Source organism: Emydura macquarii, unplaced genomic scaffold (genome assembly GCF_026122565.2).
Source record: "Emydura macquarii macquarii isolate MOO-44397 ecotype Brisbane River unplaced genomic scaffold, CSIRO-AGI_Emac_v2 contig_2473, whole genome shotgun sequence".
NCBI classification, from domain to species: domain Eukaryota; kingdom Metazoa; phylum Chordata; order Testudines; family Chelidae; genus Emydura; species Emydura macquarii.
In genome coordinates this window covers 3,702,341-3,719,330 of record NW_027132610.1, presented here as the reverse complement: position 1 = coordinate 3,719,330, position 16,990 = coordinate 3,702,341, and the positions used below count along the sequence as shown (strand labels likewise).

At 45.3% G+C, this 16,990-nt stretch overlaps 1 protein-coding gene across 3 annotated transcripts in view; it reads left to right on the top strand.

Moving 5' to 3' along the window:
• The window catches only part of LOC137162931 (gap junction beta-6 protein), a 65,906-nt gene that overhangs the window by 39,841 nt on the left and 9,075 nt on the right, over positions 1–16,990 (top strand). Inside the window, exon 1 of one of the 3 annotated variants that reach the window (XM_067562843.1) lies at positions 10,683–11,069. The exons of the other annotated variants lie outside the window; for them this stretch is intronic. The gene's annotated coding sequence lies outside the window, so the exon portion shown is untranslated. Of the gene's footprint in view, positions 1–10,682; positions 11,070–16,990 lie in introns of those variants that run through there. 3 annotated transcript variants of the gene reach the window in all.

Genomic DNA, 16,990 nt, shown 5'->3' with positions numbered 1-16,990 from the left:
GAAGCTCCGTCTACGCCGGTGCTTAGGTCGGTATAACTGACGTCGCTCAGAGGTGTTGATTATTAACACCCATGAGTGATGTAAGTTATACCGAAGTAATTTGTAGCATAGACATAGCCATAGTAACACAAACAGCATGTTCAAAGTAAAGCTATAAATAGTATAGTACAATTGCTCGAACCCACTGCCCAGTACATAATATTTCTTCTTCACTCTTTTTGAGGTCAGGAGCGGAGAAGAAGGGGTCTGCCATAGTGCCCTGACAGGTCCCAACACTGCCTCCTGGGCTGGTGGGGGGAGAGGCGCTGCAGCCAAGATGTCAATCAGGCTGTGAGTGGACTCTTTTAGTTCCTTGGCCTCCAGCCCCAAGTTTGTAGTGACCCATTTCGGGAGCTCTTGATGGGCCGTGAAGTCGTCTGGTGGAAGTTGGTTAGCAGGACCTGTGACTGCCTCGTCCAGGGATGACGAGGATGAGACTAGCACCGTAGGAGGGACTGGTCCTTCCTCCTCCACCTTAATCACCTCCATTGGGGCCACTTCTGGGACCTCGGTGCTGGGGCTGAAGACAGATTTGGGGTCTGGTGCTGGTTGGGACAACACAGTGGCTCGTCTCTTGGACATGACTGAGTATGACAGCTGGGAGGGGAGTCCTGGTACCAGGAGAAACCACCATGGGTTCCAATATTGCCATTGCATTGGCCAGTGGGCCAGTGACTAGGTGCTGGCTGCAGGGCCAGTACCGAAGTCCAGTGCGTAAATCGGGTACCGGTGCCCTTTCGGCAGGGCAATGGATTCTTCCTCAGGCTCTGAAGAGGGCTCATCTCTCAGACACTATGGTGGAACAGTCCACCTGCAGGTGGTGTCAGGTTGACGATCGCAGTGGCAGGGCCATGGAGGGCTTTCCTCTAGGAGGTGCCATGCAGATGATGCCATGGTAGAGGTCGCCAGCCCTTGCACCCTTTTGTCTGGAAAGGAGTCTTCAGGTCTGGGTGGTATTGAGAGGGACATCAAGTCCTTTGCAGTGTGGAAAACCACCAGCGTTGAAGGGGTCCACAGGCGCAGGGCGCCACGACTGTTTTCAGAAGTCGAAGGTGGGTCCCGGACCGGGCTCAATGCCCTACGTGGAGTTGCTGGAAGTGACCCTGGCTCTGGGGAGGATGAGTGGTCCATCACAGGCCTCACTGCGTCGGCTGCTTCCCGCTTATCCCTCAGTGTGCTGTTTCCTGTGCTTCTTCCTCGGCAGCGGGGATGGTGAACGGTGCCAGGAAGATCATGGTGCTAGTGGTGTACTATGCATAGAGGCCGAAGTGCTCAGTGCCAATTCAGAGCAGCACAGCTCCAAGGATGCTCTAAGTGCTGCCTCCATGAATACAGCCTTCAGACAAATGTCCCTGTCTTCTTGGGTGCACGGTTTGAAGCCCATGCAGATCTTGCACTTCTCCTTAACGTGAGCTTCCCCAAGGCACTTTAAGCAGCTCAAATGCGAGTTGCTCCCTGACATGGGCTTGTTACGGAAAGCACAAGACTTGAAGCCTGAAGACTGGGGCAGGCCCTGTCCCTAGTATAATGTCCCTCGATGGGAACTTTATTTACACTATCTACACTAATGCTAATTAACAACTAAAGCTTACTATAAACTATATACAAGATAACAAAGTCCAAACCACTGGGAAGCCTGGCAAAAGCAAGGGGGTCATTCCAAGCAACCATCACGGTCACTAAGAAGGAACTGAGAGGGTGGGCGCTGGCAGCACCCCTTATACCGGCACATATGCGCATAACCCCTGAGGGTGCTAGAGCCGGTCCTACAGATACCACTAAGGGAAAAATCTCCAGCAACTGTGCAAGTGGCACGCACATACCTAACATGGAATAGACATGGGCAACACATCTCAAAGAACAACAGTTACAAAAGGCTAGTAACTGTTTTTATGTACCACCTGAGAATGGGGGAACACTGTTGAGCCAGTTCCTATTTATGGGAACAAGAATGGGTGTTAGAATGAATGACAAACCACAGGGTGGAGTCAGTACTGTGCTGCTGTCATATTAGGTTATATTAATTGGGTGTAAACAGGTTAATTATTCTGCTTTACTCACCACTGAAGAGGCCTCTATTAGGGAACTGTGTTCAGGTTTGGGCACCACATTTTTTTAAAAATGCGACAAATTTTTAATTTTTGGAGAGAATTCAGAGGAGAAAAAAGAATTATATAAGGCTTGGTGAAAATGAGGCCTATCGGTGGAATTTTCAAAAGTGCCAAAATGACTTTGGAGAACTTTCAGTGGGACTTGTGCTCCTAAATCACATAGACTAAGATAGGGCATGCTCACTGGTAAGGGAAATTAAGACAGCAGGGAGGGAAGATAACTATCTATACATACAAGAAGAGATAGTATAAAAGAGACAAAGACCAATCATTTATTGTCATTAACTAATGAGGATGGGAAACAATGGAATGCTTGAAGCCAGAGAGGAAGGAGATGAAAGGGAGTGGGTGAAGATGCGGGAGACAGAAGAGGGGAAGGTGAGGAGGTGGGGCTGAGTAGCAGGTGGAAGAGTTAGCACTGGAGTGTAGGACACTTTGAGATTAGAAGCCGGGGTGGGATAGAGTAGATGAGGGAATGAATGAGAAGAAGGGGGAGATGAAAGCACAGTGCAGCTAGTCAATTTTCTTTTTGAAAAAATTAAGATCCTGGGCAGAAAGAGACCACTGGGGGAAGTGGCTTAAAGAGAATCAAAGATGAAGGAGAGGCAACAGGGAATGAAGCCACACACCCTAAAATTGTTCCAGGGGTTACAAAAGGCAGGCACCAACCTGCCTTCTGAGCAATATAGATCACTGTGTAAGAATAGATGTGCACTACAGGAAGTCCCAGCCTCCTGGACTTTCTCCAGAGTTGCTCAGCAATGTGGAGCAAGAGGTGGATATAAAGTGTGAACCATGATTTTTGCAACAACGCCATGTCTACACTAGGAAATACAATGTGGCTTTACATAGAGCTAGCTAGTGATTGCGAGCACATTGTAGAATGATAGTGTAGACAGGGCAAGTTGTTTGTTTTTATCTTGACTCAGCTGGTTGAGGAGATCCCTAGAAGGAAGCCTGGAATTCATCTTGATCAGCTACACAGAGGTAAAATTACAATTTGCCCTGTCTACACTCCAATTTTAAAACATGATAAGTATCTCCTTGTAACAACATACATTTGTTTATCCTTAGACATGGCCTAAGAGAGCGGAGAAGAAAAGGAGTTCAAGTGGAGATGAGAAAGAGGATGGAGCTCTAGGTAGAGGCCATGGACTCAACTGAGGAGAGGGAGAATATTGAGAAAAGTAGGAGGTGGAGAGAGTCAGGGTGGTCAGAGATATTGTAACTTGGAGCTCACAAAAGTAGGAGATGAGGTGGGGGTGGGAGAGGAAAGTAAGTAGTGCCTAGCGAGATCAGGGTTGGTCAGAGAGTGGAAATTCAGTGAGAGAAGAAACATCCAGAGAACATTTTTGGGTGTAAACTGAAGGGTCAGAAGTCCCAGCATGGACTTGGATGGGGAGCTGCTTCAGAACTGCAGGCTGAATGAATAAGTTAGGAGGGGGGGAAATTGGCAGGTAGCAGAGTTGAAGGGATCTTTAACATGGGAGCTGAAATCCCAAAGGGTGAGAATGGAGCACAGGAAGGAAACGAAGAAAGAAGCGCCAGGAGCTGAAATCAGAAGAGGAGCCAGGAGAATGGTAGATAACAACTATACATTGGGGAAGGGGAGAGAAAAGCTGGTTAGAGGGTGCTTTGAAGGAGGCAAACTAGTGGGTGCAGGGAAGTATTGGAAGTGGCAGGAGCTGCTGCAATATGAGAGTTGTGGGGAAACAACTAGACGAGGGCAGCCAGCAAAGCCGAGGGGAAAGCTAGGTTTCAATGTGGGGGTAGTGAACTGTAAGACAGCTTGTTGAAGCTGGAGCGGGAGTTCCAGTGTGCACAGGAGAAGGGAAGGAGGCTGATGTGATTGGTTACTGTGGGCCATGGTAGAAGGGAGAGAGTTATGGGAAGAGGTGGGACTGAGAATGTATGAAATGGAGGAAGAGACATGCGAGGACTTTTAGAATGGGCAGAGGATGTGGTGGGGAGAGAGCTATTGTGGCAAAGCAGAGCCGTACGAAGAGAGCAGAGAATAGGGGTCAAATAGAGAGAGATGGTGGAAGGGGAAAGACGAGGGAACGAGAGGGTAGAGGACAGACACCGGGATAGGAATGTTAAGAACTTGGCGGGGCAGTGACTAGTGGGGAACAGTGAATTAAAGTGACAGTCAGTAGAGTCAGTCCAGTGAGGCAGCAATCTGTCAATTGAATTGGGTTACAATGCTTCAATTAAGTCAAAGTGGGGAACGATGAACCAATTAAAACAGCTTGGTGCCTCCATGAGTACATTTGGAGATTGGCTTGCTGCCACAGAGTAGAGGAAGGAATGATACAGCTGATTGCTTCATTAAAAATATCACAGAGACAACCTTGCATTAGTGATGACAGCTCCAGCTGCTCCTCATTTTCTAGTGCAAAGGAGAAGGGTGTCCCAGACTGGCAGCAGGTCTGAAGAAATCAGTTATAATAACCCCTCCTCCTTCACTAATTTCGGAAGGGGCCACCAGCCTTCCAAACTGGCTAACAGTATCATGCAGGTCACCAGCCTATCTGAGGGTGAAGATGCAGCTGGGAGGAAGTTTTAGCCTTCAGAACAGGCTGACAATTGGTAACCAGAGCTGTCAGTCATAAATCATTAGCACCAACTTCAATTCTAGGTGAGGACACCACAACACTGCCTTATGAAGAAGGATAACCTACTTTTATATTTACCTTGTCAGCGTTCAGTGTCTGGGGAGCATGGCTTACTATGTGCAGGGAGAGGCTTAATCATCAGGTAGTGGGATAAAAGAAATGAACAGCTGGAGCTGACTGAGCTGGTAGTGAGATGTTCATGCCAAGAATTAGCAATATCAGATGCTAGTAGTTATCATGAAGACAAATCACTGAAGAACCTGTACATCTTGCTAGTTAAACAGCAAGGTACTTAGAGGCCCACTAAAACTGTTTTTTAAACTGTCTGGTGTCTGTAAATATCAGGAGTAACCCACTGATCATAGATAAAAAGCAACTGGGGTTTGCAAGTTTCTGGTTTTTTGACCACCTCTTCCCAATTACACATCTGCAGAGAGATACTGTGTTCCATTCCTAACCCGTCCACAGCTCAGAAGAGTTTACATATTCTCATCATGTGTTACTGAGAGCTACCTGGTACAGTAAGTGAATCTCAGTAATTAACAAACAAGTGATTTTTAATTGTGTTTTACACAAGGAAGGTTTATAATAATACAAGCTGTTATTAAGGTGACTATATTGAGAAGGAAGTGAATGTTTAGGTGTTACACTTGGGCAAACAATTCCTTTGGGTATGTTGGTCATGACCATAGTTCAGAATGAATGTTCTTATTTCTGGAGAGCCCAGTTGAGATTATTCTTAAGAGTGCCAGTCCTCTAAAACTCGCCTTTTCTTCAACAAATCCCCTTTCCCTCAGGTCTACTAATCCTCTCTCCTCTACTTTGGGTTTGTCTGTGCTTAAAGTTTGTACCACTTTAAGTAGAGTTAATGAAGTACAATCTCTAGTGTGGACAGAGTTATATCAATGTAGGAGTAAGGGAATGGGAATAATCTATACGATTGTAAGTCAGTTTGACAGAATTCAATTTTAATTTTTTTTATAATTTTGACAGATAATACTGTTTATTGTTTAAGCTTTTTTCCCCAATTTGTATCTATTTTAAATTTTCACAGTTATGGAGGGGCTGAGGGGATGTCAGACAATAATTATTTAATGTGGACGATATTGAGATTCAAAAAGTTAAAGCTTTATAACCATTACAACACCAATTGTCAACATCACATGTCAGAAGATACAAAGTAAAATATCCTAAATTCAAACTCTACTAAGTTCTCAAGCAGGATTTTTCTTACTTTGCCTATCTGTAAACTTCAGTTATTATTGATACAAATATTTTTTCATCAGTATGTGTGTATGTACAGTGAAATTGACACTGACCGACATTTACTGATAAAAATCTAATCCAAGACTAAGTATAAAGCACTTTTATAGCAGTATAAATATGTCCACAATATGGGTTGCACCAGTATAAATTTTGGTTAAAAATATTAATCAGCTACTTATCCAACATTTCAAAGCTGTGTAATGAACAGGCCTTTTTCTCTCCTCCATATGGCTGAATGATGGCTCTCCCCTCCTTTCCTCTACAAATATTCTCTTCCTCCTATACACCAAATGGTTAGGAAGAAGGAGAAGATTGAGGCCTTGTCTCTGTGGGAAAGGAGCATCAGTTTAACTTAATGTGTGAATTTAAACTGATTTGATTAAACACATGCAATTCTCCCATATAGACAAGTCCCATAGACATATTTATTTCCCAGCATGAACCAAAGGAGAACACCTTATACCTCTCTCTAGAGCCATATTTACATTGGGACAAAAGGTGTATTTTAACACGTTAGCTAACACATGTTAAAATCTTAGTGTAGACAGGGCAAGGTGTAGTTTTAACACGTTAGCTGGTCAAAATAAACCTTCAGCTCTGTCTGCACTAAGACTAACGTGTTAGCTGAGAGGTGTCAAAATACACCTTTTTTTCTCTGTATAGACATGGTGTTTGTGTGGACTATGATAATTTGACCACAGTCTTAGATCAAGCTGGAGCATTGAGGGAGGACAACCTCATATCTAAGATAAGGGTGACTGCAATCTGCTCCGTTCTATTCAAATTAGGTGCAGCCCTAAGGTTCCAGGCATATTGCCTAGGAGGCTACTTCAGCTGGGAAAAATCGGGCACTCCTCACACGAACATTGGTGTTTGAACCACATGTAAAATATTATGATGTCTGAGCCATAATGGGTAATAAACAGGTGACTTTTAATAGTGCATTATGTAGGAGATCTTTATGATACTGCATGTTGTCATTAAAGTAATTATACTGAAAAGGAAGTGACTCTTTGGGTGTCATTTGTGGGTTCAACACTTGGCTGTGATTTGCTGTGTGTGTGTGAAAAGCCCAGTGAGCATTGTGTGCCTGACCCTTCTAGCTAGTCCATCTGCACTGGTGGATTATACTTATGCAGAAATGACCTCCTGCTAATTAAAATTAAACAAAATTATATAGAAAAATAACTCACCAATGAAACAGACAATATTAATAGCGCTGTATGGAACAGTTAGCCTATAGTGTTAACTCCACATGAATGCCTTAGGTGCCCCTAATAAAATGTCAGAGAAAAGGGTAGTTGTAGCCATGTCAAAAGATATTATCTCACCCACCATGTTTCTCAGAGGAAAGTGCACTTGTGACCTATCTCCACAGCAATTCCATGTTAACTTTCTACTCACTAGAATTAGATTTTCTGACTTGACTATAATAATACACAGTTCTCCTTGGGTCCAGTTCTTAGCTGTCATGCACCTTGCATACTATAGTGACAAGATGGATGAGGCAATATCTTTTATTGGATCAACTTCTGTTGGTGAGAGAGACAAGCTGTTTAGCTTACACAGAGCTGGTCTTCAGGTCTGGGCAATATGCACCCTGCATAGTCATTTATATACCTGCAATATAGGTGTAGGACGCTGCCAAATTAGAATTGTAACATTTTACACCCTCTTGGCATTTTGTAGACATATGTAAATGATGACAAAAAGTGCTAGGCAGAGGAGAATTACAGCCCTTCATCCACCCTATGCATAGTGCTTACCAGATTACTCCAACAATTGGTCGCTTTTTGAACCTAGAATATGACTAAAGATTTTGTCTTTGCTGCCAAAAGAGATGCTTTTACCATGGGATAACTAACATATGTTAGCTAAGTAGCTGTAAAATCCTAGTGGAGACAAAGCTCTGTCTACAAGATGACAAGGCTCTGTCTGCAAGATGAGACAAGATGAGACTGTCTACAAGATGAGAGCTAAGTAGCTGTAAAAGCCTAGTGGAGACAAGGTTCTGTCTACAAGATGAGGCTCTGTCTACGAGATGAGGTCAGCTCAATATCCTCACCCAGGGCTGACTTCACCTAGCCTACCTTGCAGTGTTATTTCAACAAGGAAAAGCTATCGCTTTTTTGCAGTGAAGACTTAGCCCTGGTCTACACTACAGAGTTAATTCCACCTTACGTTGACCTAACCCGGTAAGCATCTACACTATAATGTAGTTCCAACCGATGCAATTCACCCACTACGCTGACTTAATAACTCCACCTCCGCTTAAGTCGATGTAGTTAGGTCGATGCAGTGTCAGTGTAGACACTGAGTTGCTTACACCTAGGATGACCAGATGTCCTGATTTTATAGGGTCAGTCCCAATGTTCAGGGCTTTGTCTTATATAGGCACCTATTACCCTTCACCCCATGTCCCGATTTTCCACGCTTGCTATCTGGTCAACCTACTTAAGTCGACTGTTGCTGCCTTTCAGAAACCGTCCCACACTGACAGTTAAATCGGTGCAAGCGCTCCTGGTGGGGACAGGCAGGGCCATCACAAGAAACGTAGTGTGGATATGTAAAACTAATTCACTGTGGTGGCTGTATGTCGATGTAATTTAAGTTTACTTAATTTTGTAGTGTAGACTTGCCCATAGATTAAACAGCCCTGCTTTCTCAAGATCCGCCAATTCAGCTGAAAGGTCCATTGTTCACCTTTGAATGAAAAGGTTTGATTGGGGGGCAAGGGGGGAAATTAATGAACTAGTGTAAATTGCCATCATCTGTTAATGAAGCTACGGTGTGATTAGCAAATGATCCACACAGCAAGTATAGAAAGCTCCAGATTTCATTTTATACCTTTTTTACTTTAGGAAATGGGTTCCTCTCTTCCAAAGCAAGGGCATGTTGCTACAGAAGTTCATGGCTCTAAAGAAAATACATCCTTTTGTGACATATGCTTGAATTTTAGGGGACTGATGCCACAGGCACTCTACGCATATAGGACTCCCAATGAAGTCAATGAGTTTAGGAGAAGGATCAGGTCCCAAGTATTTACTTCTTGTCTAGTTCAGTCTGCAGTCACAAAATTGTGGGCATAATCCTGACCCTACTAGAGTGAATGGCAAAATCTCTATTGATTTTAATTTATGACAATTTGGAATGATGCTATATGATCAAATTGCTCATTCTAGGCATTCCCACCTCTTTTTGCTTGATCTACTGATATTGGCTAGCATGTATTGGCTGCTATAGAACATTTCTCTGGGATTATTTGTTATTTTTGTAAATGAAGGGCAGAGGAATTTAGTTAGATGGTATTGATAATCTGGGCCCTTATGCTGGTATTCCTGGCAAGTCTGAACACATATCCTTAATCCAAAACTAAGGGGAACTGTGCTAGTGTTGTCAGCTACAGTTCTTCTTGACGTGCTGCAGACTGATCCATTTTGTTTGGAAGGAGAAAGGGTTTTAAACAATTGCATAAAGTGTATGTGTGCGATACGGAACTGAAAGTACAAAGACAGGGAATTTTGTTCCCTATGGATAAGAAAAATACAGTGTTTCATCAGCAATTTTATCCTTTGATGGGAACTGAAAACTGGATGAGCCACAGCCTTGTCTGATGTTCCTGCGGCTGGATGAAAACTTTTATTTCTCAATTTATTTCTATAACAGCTCAGTCTCCTTCACAGTAAACCTCAGAATCCCAATACATTTCCCACCCAAAAGAGACTAAAATTCACAAACCAGGAGTTGATCCTAGGTCACTTTTTCTGAGAAAATAATGCTAATTTCAATATTTAGATTTGGAGGAGGAAGAGGAAACCCTGATAAAGGGATTCAATCCTTGTATCTTTAAAAATGAAAGAAAAAGAAAGAAAGAAAGAAAGAAAGAAAGAAAAGTCAGTTAGCAAATCCACTTTGGGAGATTTGATAGTCCAAATCAGAATTCTTTAGCTCACATAAGATTTTCCTTTGTTACGCTGAGGCAATTTCAAGGAAGACAGGAGAAATTTTGATTGGTGTTCCATCCTGAGAGGAGAGTTCAGCACTCAGTCAAGACTCCCATTGACTATAGTGAGCAGTGGGCCATTTATCTGCCTACCTGCCTTCAGTACTTGAGTTTTGTGAATCCTCAATTCAGCCTCCCTGTCCTTGGCTTGAATAGTTGGGCAGGAGGTAGTCTTTCTTAATCCAGATTGGACGCTAGACTCTGTCCTGGCAGGGAGGAAGCCCAGTGAGGTGCAGTCATTGCTCAACCTATGGTGAAAGGAGCAAATGGCTAATCCCCTCTCTTCTAGAGGCAGAGAGTTTGAATTTGGAGAGGTAACTCCCTGAAAGGGCTGTAGCATTTCCAAGGTTTTGTTCTTTGGGGAGTGAGTGGAGTGGGGGGAGGGGGGGAGTGGTACCAAACCTGCCAAATGGGGAATGATAGGATTAATTTGAAAAATAACCTGATTCTGACTCCTAGGCAAGGAGGGAAAGTTCCCCTGACCTTAGCCCCCCATCACCCCATTGGACAGCCTCGCTCCTACTGAAACCAATTGGCCAGCCAGAGGCCCAGGGCTGGGTGGCCACTGCAGACCAGGTGTTCTACAGTCAGCTGGCGAACGCCCTGTACCACGCCAGGGGCCAGCAGCAGGACCTGGGCGGGGCCAGAACGGCTGGAGTTGGGCGGGCAGATGGGGGGAAATGCCCCCGCCCGGATCGCTCTGCAGATCGGGAGTTCGGGACTGTCCTCTCCGGCCGCCCCCGCGCTGAGGCGCTTTGCAAGGGGCGGAGGCGGGCAGGGGCGGGTTAAAACTTAAAAGCAGCTGCCGGGGCGCTTGGGAGGGAGGAACCTTAAAGCTCCGCGGGAGGCGTCGAGTCACTGACACCCGAGCCAGCAGGAGAGGTCCCGACCGAGCGCCGCGGGCAGAGCAAGGACCGCGCACGGCTGGGCTTGAGCCGGCTCCTCCTGCCCCGTCCGCCGTGGGCCCCCCGCCCGCCTATGGTGCCGGCGCACGAGGCGCACAGCGGCTCTCATCTGCGCGCCTGGCTGACACAGGTGGGTGAGCGCCGTGCCGCTCTCCCTGCAGGGCGGCGCGGGGAGCCGGGCTCGGGCCCAGCCCTGCGCGTTGGGGGCCGCCGTCTCTCCTCTCGTGAGCCCCGAGAGGCAGCGGCCGCCTGGGGCGAGGCGGGGAGCGCTGGGGCTGCGTCTGCCAGGACAAGCTCTTATCCCCTTACTGGCCTCGGGGGGGAACCGAGCAAACTCCCGCTCTGTGGCTAAGGGTTGTTAGGGCCCGATCCTGCCGGCTCGGACTCGGCAAGCAGTGGAGACCGGCCGAGGCGGGCGGAGGGGTGGAAGGATCGGGCCCCTCTCTGTGTAAAGGCGCCGCGAAGCCCTGGGCTTTCCTTCGAGCGGTTGTAAACCCGTCCCACTCGGCGGCTCCTTTGGTAGCTGCCTGAGTCCGAATCCGAATCCTCCCTGCGAGGCTCATCAGCATCCCGGTCTGTCCCGGGTGCACTTTGCATGGCCTCGGGGTTTTCAGTCCTGTTCAGTGGAAGGGTTCTTTCCGCCAGCCCCTTCTGTGTGTTCCTTCAGCTGCCCACGGGCACCCAGGGGTTGGCTGGCACCCTGGCTTTGCCTCTTACACCCGTCCCAGGCATTTCCATCCTCTTTTCCGGATAGCCTTAGACATCAGGGGTTGTTGGACTTCGGGGAATCTCAGCATTCTCTCTTGTATTCCACTGAGGGTTTACACATGCGCCCGGAGTCAGAGAATGATTTTATAAATCGAATCCATTCGATTCTTACGTGGTGTTGAGCAGCTTTTAACTAGTTTAAAAGGTCTCCGCCTCTGTCAACAAGACTGTCTTGCCTGCCCTGTGTGTTGAAAGTATCCAGGGTTTTAGTTAAACTGGACAAGATTTGTGATGCACTCAGCATCCAAAGGGCAAGGTAAACAGGGTGAAGCGTCTGTCTGAGTTTTGTAAAAAGACTGGTTTTTAAATTACTTGCATGACAGGTTTGCTAAATCGATTGTTTTGTAAGGGCGTCTTGCTGTAGTATCTATTTTTGTAATCTCTTGTCTTTAACTTTCTTTCCCTCGCTGCTAACTTTAACCCAGGAAAAACAAAATACTCCAGTGCTGCGCTTGAAGGGACACGTTGTCCATAGATTAAATGTTCTGTTAAATTCCTGAGAGGAAGGATAGTCTTTTGTGTTTGGGACCTAGGTACCTGCATTCTTTTCCGGGCGTTGCACAGGAAGTCTGAGGTAAACTTGGGAAAGTCACTTAACCTCATCTGTAAAACTGGGTAGAATGATACTTACCTACTTCACAGGTGCATTGGGAAGCTAAATTCATTATTGCTTGTATATCACCTTGACATTCTTGTACAAAAGGCTCTCCAGAGGTGCAAAGTGTGTGTGTACACAACATGTGTATTCTTTACCTATAAGCAGGCGGAAGGATGGGAGACCCAGACCTGACGAAGAGCTCTGTGTGGAGCTCAAAAGCTTGTCTCTTTCACCAACAGAAGCTCAACCAATAGGCAGTATTACCTCACTCTCCTTGTCTCTCTCATCCTGGGACTGACATGGGTACTAGAACGCTGCAAGCATTACATATGAAAACATTTAAAATATCCTACTTTTTCATTCCTTTACTCAGCCTGGAAAATGTAAATAGATTAGTAAGCTTCTCTTTTGTTTCCATTCTGGTTCTTCTGCACTATACAATGTTGGTGGTTTGGGGCTGCAGGCATTTCAGGGAATGTTTAAATCTAAAGATTGGCCTTCATTTAATTTTTCATGAGACTTACTTTTTTTAAACACGCCTGTTACTATTCGCTAATCCTTTAACAGGGGGCAATGTGTCTAAGTTCACAAGCCCATGATTTCAGAGAATTGTGCAGCATACAAAGTTTGGATGCACAATATTTGAAATACCTGTTAAACCAAAGCAACAAGCAATATAAAGGCAACAGCAATTAAAGGTAATTTGTGGCATGCTACAATGTGTTTATTTTTGTTTTGTTTTTTAAAGAGATTCTCATGAAGGTAAACCAGCTTGTATCAGTAAAATGGACAGGTCCTGTTTGCACCGTTACCCCAGCTCAAACTAGACCACTCCTCTCCTTTACTGAGGAAAGAGGAAATGAAAAATGTGAGCTAGGATAAAGGTTTCCTGGTCACGGTGGCTGGCTGAAGTCACATTAGGGCCCAGTCCCAACTTCTTACTTAGACAAAACTCTTGTTGACATCAGCAGGAATCCTGCCTGAACAAGGCTGCTGTACTTGGCCCTAGATCATAGGCAGTTGAGGTAGATAGTGGTTGAAAACTTCCCCAAGACCCACTAGATAGAGCTGCCTTATCCCAGACAAGGTCTCTTGGCAATCAGGTCTCAGTACCCCTGTCTTTGGACCGTGGAATCTGGTTTTGTTCTATTTCCTTTTCCATCAATACACTATGCTCCATCAGTATTCCTCATGTAGCATAGAAAGGTTCTGAGTGAAGGGTCTGGGTGGTTCAAGGGAGTGGGTAATGGGAGTCTTTCATTTTGAGGGTGCTGGTTCAAATCCAGCCCTTGTTGTCTATTTCCCAGTCTATAACAGAGAGATAATACTTCAAAGGAAGAATAAATGTATTAATATTTGCAAGGTGCTGAAATGCTGTAGTGATGAGCACTGGAGAAATGCTAATAAACATGTTACACAAACTACCACTCTGATTCCTAGTTTCAGCTGAGAGAACTGGGTGGCGCCAGTGCAAGCATCCCCACGGTGCCCTGGCAAAATGCCGCAATCCTGGAGAGAGATGGTTCTTCCAAACAGGGCTAGTGGCATGTTAGCAGGGCATTGTAGGGAAGCTTGTGCTGCAGGAGTTCTGTGATTAAATGGAATATTTCAGTCTCCCAAGACTATCAGCGTGGCACACTTCAGGAGGACAAAACTTCACATCAAAAATAAAAATAATTATTTTTAATATTCTGACAGCATTTTCCTCCCTCCCATAATCAGACAGATCCCCCTAGAATTTCTGATCTTTGGCCCTCTGCTGTGAACTGCTGTTGCAGTGGCGTACTGTGAGTTTCTGGTGCCCAGGGGCCAAGCCTGCATTTGCCCACCCCCAAGGCCTTATTCACCCCTCCCCATGCAAGGCAGGAGGAGTTCCTGGCTCCCACAAGACAGCGCCACCACCCAGAAGCCCCAGGGATGGGGGGTCTATACCTGTGGCGGAGAGGGGGTGAATACACCACTTACCTCCTCCTGCGCAGCACCCGCCTCTCCTACTCCAGCCCGGTGCTGGCTCGGATGGGGCTGCCTGACCCCCTGGCTCAGGGGGTGTGCTGAGCCGGTCCTTCATGACGCACAGTGGGGGGCGCAGGAGACTCTAAGAGCCCCTCAGAGCCTCCTGTGCCCCCCCCCGCTGTGCATCATGAAGGGCCAGACCGGTGTCCCCCCGCAAGCTAGCGCCCAGGGACCTGCCCCCCCCTTGGTATGCCACTGTGTTGTTGCACACGCCTCTGTTGTATAAATCAGGTGATGGCTTTGGAAGATGTATATAAGCTATACCAGAAAAGTGAGGCCTGGTCTACCGTAGAAGATTAGGTTGGTTTAACTACCTCGGTCAAGGGTGTGAAAAACGAACACCCCTGAGCTAAAGTGTGAAACTGACCTAAGTCCCTGTGTAGACAGTGCTAGCTCCACCGAAGAATTCTTTTATACCACACTGTGGTATAAAACATAGGCTAATTAGCATTTCCCAAAATGTGGGAGTGCTATCCTGGGTGTGTGTATACACACTCGTTCTTCAAAAGTTTGGGAAACACTGACCTGATCAGTGCAGGTAATTACACCGGGTCACAGAAGATTAAAGCAATGCAAAATCTTTATGAATGTCTTAAATAGAATTAATCAAATAATAAGTTGCCAGCTTGACAGCCTAATATAGAGATGGATCCAGAGGTCCCAGTTCAGTGCTAGAGCAGGCAAGTATAATTCTGTTGAGTTCAGAGGCGCTGCACCCACTTACAGACGTAGTGCATTTGTCTTGGGGAATTCAGAACTCTTGCAAAAATAAGTTTGCAAGAAAAAACATGGTTAATTTAACAGTGGCTTGGCTGAATTCAGGCAAGAATTCTTCTGCCTTGTCATGCCTTCAAGTGAGATCCGCATTCCTTGTGTTCTACTTTGCATAATAAGAATGGCTTTTATGTGGAGAAATATTAGTTAATGGCATCGCTCACCAAGCAATAGTAGTTTGACTAGCCCCGTAACTGTGAATTAAACAGTGGCAAGTATTTCTAAAAACTCTTCAAAGTTCACTTTAAATCTATGTTCTTAGATATGAATTTGGTAAGGCTCTGTGGATATCCTTTGCGGTGCTGAGTCACAATGGGAGTTGAAGACATTTCATCTTCCAGGATTGAGCCCTTATTTAGTAAATAATTAATTGACAAACATCTATTTGCTTGCCACATGCTTTGCAGTGTTACATTTTAATCCAGCAAGTAAAGGTCTAATTATCTCTGAGTCTTCTGCATCTGGGTTAATTAGTACACTAAGCACTTGTTTTCCTGAGACTAAAGGTGCTTGAGAAGCAGAATAAAGGAAATATATTGTTGCAGCTAATGCTCAAGCCTGCACCTATCCCACTCTGGCAGTGGAAGGTACTCGGGGCAGACAGAGTGGACTTTGCCTACCACTGATTTAAATCAGGCATCTTGTGATCCCCACCTGTCATTGCAAATTTGCTGTGAATTTACCTTTCTGTCAGTTACCAGCTGCCTTCACTTGAAGACAGAGCTGTACTTGTAGAGGAGCAATTGAGAGCTGCCAGAGAACTAATCCTGCTTAAGATGATGGGACTGTTGTTTTGATCTTTATCAACTGCTCTTCAATTCTTTAATAATAGTTGAGCATTTTGTTAAGGGTGTTCCAGTTGGCACTGTTTGATTCTCCACAGTATACAGCAGCAGAATTACAAAGTGCTGCAATTTTCTTTGCAGAGTGAACAGAAAGGTTTTGGCAGCTAAAAAGCCTGAGTTCAGTGTTTAAATTGTCTTCCACAACAGAAGATGCTGCTTAAAACTAAAGCAACATAGGGAGATTCATTTTCTTTTTAGGTGAGAGCAGTGTCCTCAACTGCTGAAGGAGAGACACTAACCTCTGAATTCATGTTGTGGCCGATAAATATCCATCTATCTTACATACGTATATGGGCGTCACTGCCATAGTGTCTGAGCATCTCACTTGAAGGTGTGTGTGTGTGTGTGTGTGTGTGTGTGTGTGTGTGTGTGTGTGTGTGTGTGTGTATATATATATATCCTCACAACACTCCTGTGAGGGAGGGAAAAACTACTACCCGCAATTCCCAGATGGGGAACTGAGCCCCAGAGAGGTTAAGTGTGACACAGGAGGTCTGTAGCATAGCAGGAAATTTAGCCAGGGATTCAGTCATGTCATAACCACTGGGCAATCCTTCCTCCGTAAAGAAAAAAAGGAAAGATGTCCTTTTGTTTGCTAAGTCCTTTTGTATTTATTTGGACTCTTTCAGGGCCATATCCTGCCCTCTTTATTCTCCCTCCCACATGTGCAGCTTTGTTGGTTTCAGTGGAACTATTTGTGGAGTTAAAATGGCAATCCCGCCCCTCGTGTGGAAGCAGGTATACCAGTATAAAAGTGCTTATATCAGTATCGTTTATTCAGGTTTGGGAATGGAAATAAGCTATACGTATAAGGCACCTTTATATTATTATAACTGTGTCTACATTAGGGCTTTTACCAGAAATGATTTTGGCAAAAATCACACCCCCTAACTGAGTTATGGTGGTAAAATTTGGACGTGCAGACCAGCCCTCTGAGTACCATAGAACTACTGGTTTGAATGGGGGTTGCAAGATCAGTCTCATTCTGTTAATGATTTGGGATCCTAAGTAGTTTAGCAATTCTAAAGCTCTGCTGATGGAAAAAATTAACCA